We start from the raw sequence: 16,739 nt of genomic DNA, 5'->3' as shown, positions 1-16,739 counted from the left end.
ACTATTCCTGAAGAGATGCCCATGTCATGTAACCATACTTATTCGCCCATTAAATATTGCATTTTTTTTCTCACTACCAAACAGTTATAAGGGTAACAGCAAGTTGATTCATAATTAATTTGGTAGTTTATCTTAGTTTTCCTTGATGTGAGACCTCCCATAATTTAATCTGAATTCTAAATTCATTATGAAGTTGGATCAGACCAGGAGTGAAATCCAGCAGGTTCTGACAGGTTCTGGAGAACCGGTAGCGGAAATTTTGAGCAGTTCAGAGAACCAGTAGCGGAAATTTTGAGTAGTTCGGAGAACCGGCAAATACCACCTCTGGCTGGCCCCAGAGTGGAGTGGAAATGGAGATTTTGCAATATCCTTCCCCCAGGAGTGTGGAGGGAATGGGGATTTTGCAGTATCCTTCCCCTGAAGTGGGGTGGGAATGGAAGTTTTGCAGTATCCTTCTCCTGCCACGCCTACCAAGCCACATCCACCAAGCCACACCACGCCCACAAGCCATGCCCACAGAACCGGTAGTAAAAAAATTTGGATTTCACCACTGGATCAGACCTATTGAACATCAGTGCTGATTCACATCTTTCTGGATCAGAAATTATTGGCATCAACTGATACTTACTGTAACTTCTCTCTCTAGCATTTGATATATGGAAATCATCATCATTGACGTTGTCAGCAAATAACACTCATGTCTTTGAATTAGCTCAACAATGGCATGTGTCAAAGCTGGATCTGTGGCCAAACTATGGTGGTCTTTGCAACAGATTTTTCAGCCTGTCCTCTTTGACTTCTATGGTTGAACACATGAGCATGAAGAATTTGATCCACAAGGCCCACATTAGTTATAAAACTGTTAGTTATAATAAACAGATTTTTAATAGCATTTTCTCTTGACATTTTGTGATCTTGAAATCAGAACTGAGAATAGAAATTTCTGATGTGTTATTATGCCTACCATTTGTTCACATACAATTGTTCTGTGATTGTGTTTCTGAAAACAACTCAGAATCTGAAATATGTAACAGGGCCAAGCATCACACACCAACGCATAATTGTAATTGTGGGAGAAGTTAGGAAGGGTCATGGGTGCTTTAACATTTGTGTTAAACATGTGCCATAACTGCAATGCTACACTTGCAGGAAAAATGGGAGATCATTTAGTCTGTTTTTAAATCTTGTAAATGTATGTATTGTATATCTCCTATACCTCATACAGCAGCACAAGAGGTGTGCAGATTCACGCTTCAGAAGTGCATATTGAATAAAATAAGATACATAGTTATCTAAACATAAATTTCTTCACTGTCTTCTCTGAACCAAAAGTCAGTGTTAAAAAAATATTATAAAGCCAGTTCTACAATATAATTTTATTTTGCTAATCGTAAATGCAGTAATCTTAGCAGTAAAAAATCATAATAAATAAAAATGACAGAAAAATAATAAAAGAGCTCTACAAACTGAGAATCAGGAACAAAAACCAGTTTGGAAATGTATAGTGAGTGAACCACAGACCAAGAGAATAATTCTGTCACACGCTTAGGAATTTCTAATATTTTATATTTCATACTTCCATTATTTGTACTGTAGGCTCAGCTGTCATAATTTTAACTTATATTAGAAAAATGCTCTCTTTCCTTACATTTATTTCAAAATATATGGATTTATAGCACTTTTTCTTTCTTGGCAGCTGTGTTAAAACTAGGATTTTAAACCATTTTAGTATATCCAGAAGGGATTCCGTCCAAAGCTCAATTGTTCATACAAGATTATAAAAAAATTTATTTATTTATTTATTTATTTATTTATTTATTGGTTCAATTTATATGCCGCCCTTCTCCGAAGACTCAGGGTGGCTTACAATGCATTAAGCAATAGCCTTCATACTTTTGTATATACCTGCTTAGTAGGGCTTTTGGCCCCCGCTAAGCGGTGTTATTTTTTATACAAAGTCAGCTTATTGCCCCCACAATCTGGGTCCTCATTTTACCTACCTCAAAAGCATGGAAGGCTGAGTCAACCTTGAGCCTGGTGAGATTTGAACTTGCAGTAATTGCAGGCAGCTGGTGCTACTTAACAGCACTTTAGTCTGCTGCGCCACCAAGGCTCTTAATAACAGAAATAACAGAAATGTCCAGAAATTGCTATGATAATGGTAGCATACAGCTTAATGTAAGTGTAGATATATTCCCTGGTAGTCTGTATAAAAATAAATTTCATTCTGAGGCTTAACATTGTACAGTATCCTATTATTTACTTTTCCTTCATAAGGAATAGTGAAATAAAGATATATTTAGAAAAAAGTTACAGCAAAGACTAATAGGAGCACATATAAAACAAAACTGTAACTGGATTCTGTACTGAAATGTACCTTTCACTTGCTAAATAATATGCATTGTATATAAATTTACCATTAAAAGAGTTGTGTTAAACCTCAATAAATAAGTTAATGTTACAAGGTTAATTCTAATATTTTCCTACACCAATCTGTCATTTTACGAGATTTAATACTTTCCTGTTTTATGCTATAGTTAATTTCTGCCCTTATTAATTATACTTATTTCAGCTCTTATTAATAATATAGTATTGTATTAATAGAAATTGTAAATCCACAAGTTTCACAATTAATTCTGAGGATGTCCAGTAGAATGCTATCCCACAAACTAAAGCAGTCAAAATCACTAGAGTAAATACTCTTGTTTTACCCTAACAAAGGATAATAATTTGAAGGAGCAGTAGGAAGGATATAACTATGTTTCTGTTAGAATTATAATTTTCATTAGTATAGCACTTAATATGGTCATGATAATTTTTTAAAAAACATAAAGGCAATTTTAATAAAGCACTCCTTATAAAATGTCACACATGCTGAGAAAATAGAAGTTTCCCGTTACAAAATTAAAAGGTAGAAAGGAAAAGATTCACAGCACATCCTTTTTTTCTGAGATCATGAAATGGATTTCTTGCTGAGGTCTGTCAGAAAATAGTAATGAGTGTTTAGAAGGTCTCAGCTGATTGTCTGCAGCATTTCCTGTAGGTTTTGATGCAAATCTCCTTGTTGTTCTTCGGTTAAGTGAACGGAAGTAGTATTAAATTGCTTTGCAAGGATATTATTCTGAAGCAGATCATCTGCAACCTTGACAATGCAGGTGATTTATTCAAACGATTTGGTTCAGTAAAACCCTCCATTGGAATAAAAGGCTTTCCTCGATGTTGCTCTAGTAGAAAAAAAGATAAGTGATATGTTGTTAGTGCTAGTGGAAGAATCACTATTAAAACAGTGAGCCCCCTGCCCTATACCTGATGAATTGCACATTAATTGAAAACCACAACAACTAGTAGCCCCAACCAAGCAATGGTAAGGGGCTAGGAGTGTAGTTCAGCAACATCTGAGCCTGAACTTCTCTGCTTCCTAAAAGTACTTCAAAGAGCTTCTAAAATGCGTTGCCTGTGGACTTGTGCAGTGAGTTGCACAAGCCCTATGAAAGTATTGGCTTTGGCACACATAAAAGGCTAAAAACAGAATTTCCGCAACTGAAAGACACTTTACATGGCTGGAATGGTGCCACTGGAAACAACCCAGAAGAGTGTTAATAACCCTGCCCTTTGGGCTAATAAATCTGATTCAGCACTTCATTGTACACAGCTGCTGATTGTACCTTACTGGAAGAATTGTTTCAATAGACTCTTAATTTAATGTCCATTGGACTAATCCAAAGCCTTCTAAGTTAAAACAAAGCAAACATATGCATGAAATCAAGGGCCTTTCAACAGCAAAAAGTAGTCGTTATTGAGTAATTTCATGCAATTGTTGTTTTTTATTGACGATAATAGGATTTAAGCTACCTCTGTACTTAATGTTCTCCAACATACAAATACATCACGATCATAATTTGAGGCTTACATGAGCTAAAGCAGGGATCCCCATGCCCCAGAGTGCGGACTGCCATCGGTCCGCAGCCCACTAGGAACCGGGCCATGTAAATGAGCGAAGCCCCACCTGCACACGCACAAGATCCAGGCAGCATGCGAAACCACCACCACCATCACCCTGGTCTGTGGAAAAATCATCCTCTATAGATGTCTATGGAGCGTCTCAGTCATCTAGGTCATGGTTCTCCCTGTTACATATGTAAATAGCAAGTGAAGCCAGGGATGTAGGCTTCACTCAGGTCCGGGTTTAACTGGACATTTGCATGCCCACCACTGATTGGTGGATTCAAACGGGGCCCGCCACTGATTGGTGGATTCAAACGGAGGGAAATGTAAAGCGTTGTCAGTGGCTGAATCGGTGGGGCTGCTCCCTTTAAAAGGGAGTGCTGCCGGCTAAGCCTTGGCAGAAGTCACTCACTTAAATAAAGAGCTGAATTACTGTCTGACCTCCTGCCTCTTCATTGCCTCCCATGATCTAACACTCCCAAAAGTGCTTTTTCAAGAAGCAAGTGGACTTTCTGGTTTTTCTTTGAATTTTCTTTGACCCTGAGGACACAGGTTACTTTAACCCGACTCGCTAAAATGATGCAAATGGCCAGCTGTTTGTAAGTATAGTATAAATCCTTCCATTCCCCACCATCCATTCCCCACCATCCAGTCAGAGCTGAAGAAGCTTTTTGGATGAGAAGCGAAACGTCTTCAAAGAAAAACCCGAAAGTCCAGTTGCCTCTTGAAAAAGCACCTTTGGGACATCCTCCTTGGAACTAATCCCTGGCGCCCAAAAGGTTGGGGGGGGGGAATCGCTGAGCTAAAGAACTGGCAACTGTGACTTCATATTGTTGTGAACAGATAATAACAATTTATTAAATACCATATTTTTCGGAGTATAAGACGCACCGGAGTATAAGATGCACCTACCTTTTTTGGTGAGGAAAAGAAGAAAAAGAAATCTCCCTCTGCCTATGAGCAATTTTGCCTCTTGCAGCAAACAGCAAGCAGCCTGCTTTACTTTCAGTTTCATTTTCAGCATAGCTTGATTAGCACAAGGAAAAAAAAATCTGCTCCAGCAATTTACCTCTTTGCAGCAAGCAGCAGAACCCTGTGCAAAACAGCTGAGAGTCGAGAGGCTGATCCAATCAACTTGTGCTAATTAGGCTGTGCTGCAACTGAAAGGAGCTGTTTTTTCTTGCTGTTTGCTTGCAAGGAGGTAACTGCTGCGAGGCAGAGGCCAAAGGGTGGGGGCCAGTGGGTGGGCCGGGCTACATTCAGTGTATAAGACGCACCTAAATTTTCACCCCCTTTTAAGGGGGAAAAAGGTGCATCTTATACTCCGAAAAATATGGTATATATGCTGCCTCACTTCCAGTAACTCTAGGAGTTTTACAATTGTTAAAAAAAATATTTAAGAACAAAAAACAATACCCAAACCCACAGAACAGCATAAGACTTGAGAATAACAATGGCAAAGAAAACAAAGCCAGAGGGGAACAGAAAGGAAGAAAGAGGCATCAGTCACCCAAGATCTCACCAAAGATATTTCAAAGGGTAAAAAACCCTTTGAAATATGTGTAAGGTGGGAGCCATTTGAATTTCAGGAGGAACCTCATTACAGAGGGCAGGCTCTACTACAGAGAAGGCATTTTTGAGGTCTAGACAGATGGGTCTGTTTAATCGATGGAACCTGGAGCACTAACCTGGATGTGGACGGAACCGGCTGATCAGATACAATGGGAGACAAGTGGTCCCTAAAGTAACCAGGCCCTATGCCATGTAAAGTTTTACAGATGGCTACTAGCATTTTGAATCACACCTGGAACAAACTGACCACCAAGTTTACCAAGCTATGCCCATCACTGCCCCTGTCGCTGCAATCTGAAACAGCTGCAGTTTCTGTCTGGTTTTCAATGACAGCCTCATGTGAAGCACTTTGCAGTAGTCAAGCTGTGACTGTCTGGAGCCCCCATCCCCCCACCCCATCTAGGAAAAGATATACCTGGCACATCAGATGAAACTGAACACAGTTGCTACCTGCTCTTCAATCAGGAGTTGTGAGTCCAAGAAAGCTCCCAAATAGTATACCACCCTTGCATGGGAAAATATTCTCACATATTCTCACATATTCTGGATGGCTTGAGTGGTTTAAGCACCCAAAGCCACTCAGTCTTGGTAGGACTGGAGATAGTTCCTGCCCATCCATACCGAAGCAGCCTCCTGGCACATGGGTAGAATTTGACAGCCTCACTTGGTCATCCTAGAGTTGAAAGATATAATTGGGTATCAACAATATACTGTTATTGAACCCCAAAATGGCAGATGAACTCACATAGCAGTTTCATGTACCTGTTGGAAAGGAGGAGAGAGAATGGTACCCCATGGCACGTCACAAATATGGGGCCTAGGGGACAACCTCTTGCAGCCAATTAACACTGACTGGAAGCGACTCTAGGGAAAGGAAGAGAAATCACAATAAACTGGTGTTTGCAATTCCCAACCCACAAAGCCAGCTCATAAGGAAGCCAGGAAGCCATGGATGATGCTATTAAAAGCCACTAAGAGATTGAGGATGGATACAGAACCACCACCACCCCCAACTCCATCACAGTTCAACAAGCACAACCAACGCTATCTCAGTACTAATCCTGGCCAGAAACCGGTCTAAAACGGGTCTAGATCAGTATTGGCAAGCCTTTTTGGCATCAAGTGCTGAAATGGGAGCAGCACGCATGTGCGGGAGAGCACCGTAAACCAGAAGAGCAGCTCCCTGGCCCGCACCGCGGGAGCACCGAAAACCGGAAGAGCAGTTCCCCGGCACGCATGCACGCATGGGGAAGCTTAGCTTCCGGTTTCTGGCGTGCTGGTCACCTGGTTTTATGGCCGGCGTGCATGCGCAGGCAGGAAGCCGGAAGTTCAGTTTCCCAGCGTGTGCATGCACGCCAAGGAGCTGCTCTTCCAGTTTCCAGTGCTCCCAAGCATGCAAAGACCAGCTGGCCAGCGCACATGTGCACGCTGGAACCCAGAAGACCAACAGGCGATGGCTGGCGTGCCTGGAGAGATGACTCTGTGTGCCACCTCCAGCACACATGCCATAGGTTCGCCATCACAGATCTAGTTAATCCATTTCCTCAAAGATCCTTATAAGCTGCAGACTGACTACCTTCTCAACAACCTTCTTCCTAAACAGGAAGATTGAGGACTCCTCCATAGATATCCCAAACCATTATGTAGAAGGAGGGTCTCTTGAGGAGGGAGCACATTACTGCCTCTTTCAAGGCTGGGGCACTATCCCCTCTGTCATAAAGGCTGACATTATTGCTTGGAGAGCCTCAGTTAAACTCTTCCCTTGATTAAGTCGCCTTGATTTAAGAACATCATATTAAACATATGCTGAATCATACCATCTCATCTTTATAAACAATATAACTCAATTTTCTACAGATGTTTAGATTAAGATGGTCTCATCACAGATCTTGTAATTGAGACAGATTGTTAGCTGTGAAACAAAATCTGAGAAGGAAAATATTGTTAATTTTTGGCTCAGTGCCAGCTTCTGGCCTTTTCCTATCTGTTTATATTTGTGTCTGCAAAGTTCATGCATTTAAAGGGACCTGGTTTGGCTTTGGGAGGAATTCTTGGTATCCATGATGTTTAAAATGCCTCACACAGAGACCAATAAAATTTCTGACATTTACAACTCAGTTGGTAATGACTACTAGGAATCTTTTGTAGTATAAAACTAGCCTAAGGAATCTCACTACTCTGATGTGGATGTGGATGTGGTAGATAATGTGGTATAGAAAAAAGGAACTGGCCTTTTTAAAATGAAAATGGTAATGGGCAAAAATAACTGTCAGTAGTAGCATCACAAGAAAAGTCAGTCTAAGCCTATAGTGGAACCGGTAGCGCAGAAATATTGAAATGCTGATTTCTCACTGCTCAGATGGATTAGCCCTGGTCAGATTCAAAAGCTTTTAGGGATGATGAAAGGAATATAACTTATATGAGAATATATTAAATACATAGGATAGATAAGTGGGATTTATGGGCAGGAATGTATAAAGAGGTGGGTAAACTTTTTGCAGGCCATGGCATCATCCTAATGGCATGGCATCATCATAATGAATATATTTTATTCATTAATTCCTGGATGGATTGATAAACCTTGAGGGCAATTAGGGGCATGGTGGTGATGTCAGTGGAGGAGATGGGTTGACTGCATTTTTCTGCTCCTTTCTGTAAGTGCATCAAGTCTATTTTCAAGAAAACAAATGATTTTGGGATTGTTATGAGGGTGAAAAATGGATTGCTACAGGTTCTGGCCGATAAGTTGCCTGCCATGGTATATAATATTGAATTGCATTTTACTGAGATAAATTGTTCACACTGGATCAACGAGAAGCTGCCATGATACCAACAATCTGTTCTTAATCAATGAGACTGTTAGTTCACTGATCTCATTCAAGTTTGAACACTCTTTTATTTTTATTTTATTTTAACAAAATTTAACAAAAAATTGGACATTTATCTTTTGCCGTTCAACTCAGTACTAGGATACTCATCCTAGTATTTAACAGGGATACCAAAAATAAACCAGGGCAGACTTCTACATATGAAGCAAATTAAGATGGAGATGAAATAGCAGAGTTTCAAACTGGAAAAATTGGTTTGTTCCAACTGGAACAGCTTCATAGTACAAGAATAGAAGAGAATATTCAGAAGACTAGCAGAGCACATCCATGAACATCAACCAGCAGTCAGAAGAAACAATGAAAACTCCTTGATCAATTAGGAAACAGGGAACTCCTGAACCAAGCTAAATCCAAAAATGCTAGGGAATTCCAATGCAAATTTTCAAGTCTCTTCTTACCTCACTTCTTCTGTGGATAGTCTCTTGATATTGGGCATGCAGAATCTATTTCAGCCCTATTCATAGTATGAAGTAGTTTCAGTTTATTACATTACTCCTTTCTACTATATGTTTAGATTGGGCTTCTTTCTTCTAAAATATATGGAAAAATACCTAGCTCATGAAAGAATATCACAAATTTCTGGTGACCTGAAAGATGAATCTGACAGAAAAGTGTTGACTTCACCTCTTTTAAGTAGTCACATGAATTGACATCAGCTGAATGTAGATTTTTTTTTTACTGAAATGTTCATTATAACAAACATGCTTGCTGCTTGCAAGCACACAATAATAATAATAGTAATAGTAATAGTAATAATAATAATAATAATAATAATAATAATAATAATAATAATAATACAAGCACAAAGTGTAACAATGAGCCAACACAGCAAAGTGGTACTATTCTCAATCACCAATGATTGAGCCATACAGATCTCCTCTCAGACAGTCCCTATTTCTTCAACCCTCTTTGATGAAATTAGTTACCAAAAAGGCTGTCTTTCAGGTGGAGGATGTTAATGAAGATATATCTGTTCAAAGGGTACAGTAACTGGAGCTTTAAAAGCAACAAGACTGATATAAGGAAATGGCAAATGTTTGGGGTGAAAGAAAGCATACACTTTTGAGAAACCGAGTCACCGGAATGTGGCCAGACACAAATGTGCTTTGTCTGGGCAGAGTCGGTCTTTATCGTGTATTATCTGCTAGTCACTTCCCTAATCGTGCATGTAGCAAGTCCAATAGTTTCCAAGATCTCAGCTGTTAGCGCTACAAATTTTTGTTCTTTGTACCTCCCTTCCAAATATGCCAAATCAGTTGATAAATCCTGGTGGTGGCAGGGTGGCAAACCACACAGAATGTTACTCAAACTCCAAAGCTAGCCAGCAAATGTTCAAGGACACAGCTCTTTGATAAGCTAGCTTTATCACAGAGAAGAGTCATAATAGAGCAGAAAACCAGTTCCCACCAATTATAAGCCCTGAGCCATGTACATACCAATCCTAAAGTTCAAATCCTAATCTCTTTTCCCCATTAGGTAATCCTAATGGACTGTAAATGGCTTATTTCTTAATGGGAGATGCAGTTGATATCTATGTATTGTTTCTGTGATGGATTTACAACTCTCACATTTTTTGCATCTGATTTTGATCTTTCTGGCTCAGTGCTCAGATTCCAAAATTATTTCTACCACTAGGCATAGAAAGTTAGAACTCAGAAAAAGTTCCCATTCAATTTCTAGATGCAAATTTGAGACCAATCTGGGTTCCGGTGCGGAATGCTGCCAGATTCTAAGTAGAGTTTGAATTTTGTATCTGAATCACTGGACATCCCTATGTTTTTTTTTATTTTAAAAAGTTTTTTATTTTAAAACACATTAAAAACACATTAAAAATCAAACATATACATACAACAAAAAATAACACAAAAAAGAGAAATATCACTTTTCTTTCAGCTATACACAGCGGTCTGCTCTTTCTATACATCAATATTTACAAATATTTAAGTATAAACTTATTTGACGTTCATTTTCTACTTTATATCCTTTCTTCTTTACTAACAAAAGATCATACACATTTCCCCCTCCTTTCTTCATTCATTTAACTTATTTCCTTATGTTTCAACCATTCATATCATCTACTCCAAACCTTATAATACTTTGATTCTTCTTTCTCCTTAATTTCTTTAGTTAATTTATCTAATTCTGCATATTCTAGATTTTTTTTAATTAAATCCTCCTCTGTTGGTAGTGTTTTCTTCTTCCAATATTGTGCGTATATAATACATGCTGCAGTCAATATATGCAGTATAAGGTACTGTATTTCTTTAGTGTAATTGTTTATTGAAATTCCTAACAGAAATTGTTCTGGTTTTCCCTCTATTGGGTTCTGAGTTATTTCTACTATCCAAGTTTTGATTTTCTTCCAGAATTTTTGTACCATCGTGCAGGTCCACCATTGATGATAGTATGTTCTGTAGCCAGTCTTGCATTTCCAACATTTCGGGGAGTTGGTGGGGAACATTTTCGCAATTCTGGCTGGTGGGAGGTGCCATCTATAAAACATTTTCATCTGGTTTTCCTTGCATGCTGTCGCAATTATTAGTTTCATGATTCTAAGTGGAGTTTGAATTTTGTATCTGAATCACTGGACAATCCTATGTTTTCTTCTCTGACATCTGATGCTCATTGATTCACCTTTGTTATTTTCGCAATGGAGAGAAAACATATCCAATCCATATGCCCTTGTTACAGATGGACATCTTGAGTGATGCTGTTCCATCTTTTCTGGAATCTGCAATGATTTTGCTATCCAGTTGTCCATCTTACTCCAGCTGCCAGAGGATTTCTACTATTGCAGATTTTGCTCAATTTGCGAAAAAGTTGCCACACTTGGCGCCACTCTGTGTTTAGTACATTGGTTGTGTTGCAGAAGACTTGATGTCACTTGTTTTTCGCATTTTATCTGATACCCCTGGAAGTCATCACTCCCTGGTTGGTCCTGTTGACATGACTGGCCAATTCTCCTTTCTTTACTCTCCAGTCTTTGGCCACAACATATTCTCTAATCTCTGCTTTTGGTTATTTGACAGAATCTCCCCCATTTGATCATATTCTATACTGCTGATTCTCAATTTTCCACATTCCACATGTTTCTCAAGCTTGACAACTTAAAAAAATGTGTGGACTTCAACTCCCAGAATTCTCCAGCCAGGATGTTTTTGTCAGCTCTTCCTTTGTGTATCCAATTTTTTCTTGCATCATCTGCCTTGTCACCGCCTGCATCCTTTTTATGCAGTCAAAACTAAACACTTTCTCTAGAAAGCTGAGCTAAAGAATGAAGAAAAGATGATATTACTTCAAGGAATCCACTGACTAAAGTTGTTGCACTTGAAAAAAGTACAAACTTCTAAATCAGTTTGTTTGTATGTACCAGTATGTATGTACAGTACGTATCTATATGTATATGTATGTATGTATGTACAGTATACGCACACACACATATATACACACATACACACATAAAAACACACACTTGCTATTTACAGGTTTTTGCTTTCAGTGTATAGATTCTGTTCAGTACAGGCAGCTCCAAAATTCAACACTGCTTAATGTTTTTAAGAAACAAATATTTTAAATCAAAATCCTTTTTGTAGCAAGGCAAAACCAAGCTAGCTACGTTATTTTATGTGAAAAGGCAGCAAAATTCGCTAATGTTATCTCGTTGAGTAAGAAACGTTGTAAAGTAAACAGTCAAGCTTAGGCAGCGCCAAAAATTCCACAAAGCCAAACACTTTTAGAAGTTCAAAGGGAGAAAGATATTGAGGTTGCTTGGATGGACTCGTGAGAAAAAGAATGGGAAGATGAATTCAAGAGAAACTAAACAGAGAGGCATTTGATAGGTGGAATACTCAGGAATTACATGTGAAGCCCCAAGAGCTTTTTGTCCATAGTATTCACTCCTTATGCTCATCTATAGGAGGTTTCAAATTAAAGCTGATTGATTCTGAAAAGTTGACATTAGTAATACTGACACCATCAAATCATCAGTTGCTCAGGTAAAGCTGGACAATCGGACACTTCCAGAGGTAAAAGGAGTATTTTCTTGCTTTTGCAAAAGAACAAAGCATTGAACCACAAGATAATAGGAATAGAAAAATAAACTTTCACAACTTTAACTGCAATTGTGTTAGGCCTCTGGTTAGAAAATCATATTGTAGTTTTATAGTCAAGTGATGGAGCAGCTATTCTGAAATTGTACCATTTGTTCATGTCTAACTGAGGAGATTCTTCACAGATATCCAGCAACAAGGAAAAAGTCTACCACCAGGTTTGAAAACCTAACGTGCATCATCTGAATCCTGCAAAATGATATTGCCTTCTCATTTTTATTATATAGTCAAATGCAAATTCTACTTGATGGGTTTTAACAAATGTGTATACTGATCAAATCAAGACAAGTTACAGCTTAGGTAACAGCAGAAGCTTTCCAGATGAAATGGGTTTAAATTTCAGACTTCTTCCTACCACTCGGAGTCAATAGACTTTTGGCTGTTCTTTTCTCAGCCTTTGAGTGCCCTGTTCCATATCTATATAGTGGATCTGTCTGAGCACCAGCTCTGTTCACCAGCTTCAGCCCTGACACCAAAAATGCAAATTATAGTTTGCACAGAAAGAGGAGTCATATATGTAACTGGTTACTACTTTGCTCAGTTAACAGCACTTAATCCTAGGGTGAATGAAGCATAACCTTCAACAAAAGTAAAATCTCCCCTGGCTTGGAAATATACAATATGGGCTATATCCAGGGGTTCTGACTTCTTGTGCCAGTTCTGTCTTTTCTTTAATTAGCCTAACTCTATGCTGCAATTCAAACATACTTTCTTGGGAATAAGACTCGCTAAATTCAGGGGCTCTTTCTAAATAAACATCACACTGTCAAATTTCATTGATTGCTCTGAACTATATTGTTAAGTCACACAAGTTTTCAGTGAATACTTGCAAAGAATTTGGGTTAGTTGAGGTGACTTTTTTTGCAGAAGATTTTTATGGAGATGTTTCCTATCCAGTCAAATCTAAAATCATCTCTCATTCTGAATGTGTTTGCTTTGGGAAAAGTGGTTCTGAGTACAACAATGTTACAATAAACCTTAGTCAAATTATACATTGTAAAATCATAGCATTATGAACCACTTTTCGCAAAACAAATATTGGGATTTTCAGCTGAGATAATCTTTTCCCCAAACTTTCTCAGTGTCCATCTAATTGCAAATAGAATTCATGCAAGTTTGTCTAATACTAATGAAAAAGACTATGTGTAATGTTATAGCCAATCTTGTTTTTCTTAATAAAAAATCTTCCATGGAAATTTGACTCCTGATAAGTATGTGGACAGTCTGTGTTTAATTACTTTAACAAAATATAAATTTACAAAAAAACATTCTGCCTTTCAAATTAGTCAGCTAGTACAAATACCTCTATCATAAATTAATTTCTGTCCTAACATTTATACATACTACCCTGTTTCCCCCCAAATAAGACATCCCCTGATAATAAGCCCATTCGGGCTTTTGAGCGCATGGCAATAAGGCAAAACACTTACTTCAGGATTCAAAAAAATATAAGACAGGGTCTTATTTTCGGGGAAACACGGTAGTATGTTTCCAAATGTATGGTAAGTAAAGAAAAATAAAGCTTTTTATTGTGTCTGAAAAATTATCACAGTGGATAATTTAAAACAAATCACCTGACACGGTAAACCTGAGATTTATTTTATATTATAGTTATAATAACGTTGTTCAGGCATGCAAGATTACTTTAACTGTGCAATTTATGTTTATAACCATATGAATATGTTGTACATTAGCAAACCCTTAATTAAAAGCAGCAAAGGAAATTGCTGGATACAACTTACAACCTGAACTCTTTAAAATTATACTATGTGACCTTTGAGAATTATATACCATTGTTTATAATGAATTACACTGAATTTTGGCCCAATAATTTTTTTAGAAGGCAACATTTGAAGGAGGTTGGAGGACTTTCTAAATGTGTCTCTTGGTTTGCTGTTTTTATAAACTTCTTGCCACTTGTTTACTGATCCTTTTTGTGGTTGACAGCAAAAATGTTCCTAACAAAAGGAGGCTCCTGCAGCAATATAGGCCAAACAGGGACCACTCTTGGAAAAATATATAGTTTTCGTTTTTGCCAAGAATCGAGTAGACAATATTTAGGGAAGCAGTTTAAATTTAGGAGACACAGAGGCTTTATTATCAAATCTGACATATTTTTAAAGTAGTCTCCGGATGGAATGTTTATACATAAACTAGATGTTTAAAATAAGGAAGAATTTCCTCAGCTGGTTCTGACTCCTGCTGATTCATCTGTGTGCTTTTCTTGGCGGTGTTACAGAAATGGTTAAAGGGCAAGCAAGCTGCCAGGATGTCAGTTGTCTTTCTTCCTTTTCAAAGCTTAATATTTAGTAAAATAAAACAAAGGAGCACAAGAACTACAGAATCATAAGGAGATCACTGCTGGATCGGACAAAGGACTCATCTTGGAAGCTCACAAGCAATACAGGGGCCAACTACTACACCAGGGGTGTCAAACTCGATTTCATTGAGGGCTGCATCAGGGTTGTGTTTGACCTCGGGGAGCAGAGGTGGGCGTGGCCTATGTTACACCACTTGTGTCATCACCACAGAGGCGCCTGTGGTGGCCTGAGTGCTCTGCCAGCAAAAACGGGCTCCATTGGCTGGGACTGCCTCCTGCAACCCTTGGCCCTCCCAAGCTCTATTTTCACTGGCAGAGGGTTGTAGGAGGCCGTTTCAGCCAAAAACGGAGATTGGGAGCCCATTTTCACTGGCAGAGACACCACGGACTGGTCCTTCGCTGTTTCCTGGGTGGCCCCACAGGCCAAATCAGCCGAAGAGATTGTAGGAAAAAAAATGCCTTTAAAAGCCTCTGATGATCCCACCTGAGTTGCCTGATGGTCAGAGGCTTTTAAAAGCATTTTAAAAGCTTGGTGCAGGGTCACATTACCCCCCACCAAGCCACACCCACAAAATAAGCCACACCCACAGAACCGGTAGTAAAAAAATTTAGAACCCACCCCTGACTTGGAAGTCTTCTAGTCCAACCCACTGCTCAAGCAGGAGACCATATACCATTTCAGACAAGTGTCTGTCCAGACTTTTTTTTAAAAATGAAAAAAAAGAGAGAGAGATGCCACCTATTTATTTTACTGCCTATTAACAGAAAGAAATGGGAGAAGATGTGCTGCTCTTTACCTCCACCTTCCAGATGGTTCCATATATGTAACACACTGCAGTGAAAAGCACGCATATATAACCCATTAAAAAAGGCATCTATAATCATGATAAGTATGCAAAACTAATTATGACCATATATGCTATAAATTAAAATCTTCATTAAACTTCCAAAGAAATGGCAAGTCTTAAATTTCAGAATGTTTCTTAAGAGTCTGGCTTTCAATACATTTTTGTAAAGTTGAGCAGTTACAGCGTAAATGGAGTGCTTAATGACTTCTATAATTTAGGTAGACTTTGTTATCAAATATTCATGTCTGCAGCTCATGCAATCCAAGAAATTTTCAATTTGTAAAATAAATTAAAAATCTAAAATAAAGACTTTTATTCTCACAAGGACAAATGATTCCCCCTCCCCATAGTTTATTAATGTCAAGAAAATTCAGTAACCATGATCTATAGAACATTGCATTAGCAACATCCCAGTGATGAGAATGCCAAGACTTTTGCATCTGCAGCTATCTTCCTGATCCAAACAAGCTTGTACAAATTATTAGTAGGTTTGCTGTTCTGCTTGCACATTTTGTATCAGGTACATTTTGGCTCTCTAGAATGGTTTAATAATCATCACATTCTCTGATTCTTGGCAACAGAATTGTTCTTTCTTCTCCACAATTTTCATAATTTTATTAGCAAATAATCTTTGTATCTTTTGTGAATAAGAATGGAATTTCTACCCTGAATATTTGCTATTTGGTATCATATGACTTTCATTGTGATTTTAGATTTCTGGCAATTTTTGACAAAGTATCACAGTACAAATAATGAGTACAACTCCTTCCTAGAATTATGTAATACATTAATGTGTTCAGCAAACTCATCAGCAAACTGGGAAATTTGATGATGCGGTGAAAATAGTAGCTATTAAATCAAGCTCGCACCAGGTAGTTATTATTAATTATTTTTTTCTGCCCATGCAACATTTTATTTGCTTGTTGATTTGTTTCTAAGACTTTTCCAGGGCAAATTTCTATTGATGTAAACCAAAAGTAGAAGCAAATCTGAATAGCAAGGATTACAAATGTAGGAGTCTACAAGCATACAGAAAAAGAATTTCATCAAGCAATTA

General features: G+C 38.2%; 1 long non-coding RNA gene across 1 annotated transcript in view; it reads right to left on the bottom strand.

Moving 5' to 3' along the window:
- Positions 1-1,364: 1,364 nt before the first annotated feature.
- The window catches only part of LOC117672487 (uncharacterized), a 56,667-nt gene continuing 41,292 nt past the window's right edge, over positions 1,365-16,739 (bottom strand). Inside the window, exon 3 of the long non-coding RNA XR_009620218.2 lies at positions 1,365-3,224. This is a non-coding gene — a long non-coding RNA (uncharacterized LOC117672487). The remainder of the gene's footprint in view (positions 3,225-16,739) is intronic.

The sequence above is a fragment of the Pantherophis guttatus genome, chromosome 3 (assembly GCF_059756535.1).
Source record: "Pantherophis guttatus breed Tessera chromosome 3, ASM5975653v1, whole genome shotgun sequence".
In the NCBI taxonomy this organism is placed as follows: Eukaryota; Metazoa; Chordata; class Lepidosauria; order Squamata; family Colubridae; genus Pantherophis; species Pantherophis guttatus.
The sequence above is the reverse complement of the archived record's forward strand: the minus strand, read 5'-3'. Positions and strand labels throughout refer to the sequence as shown.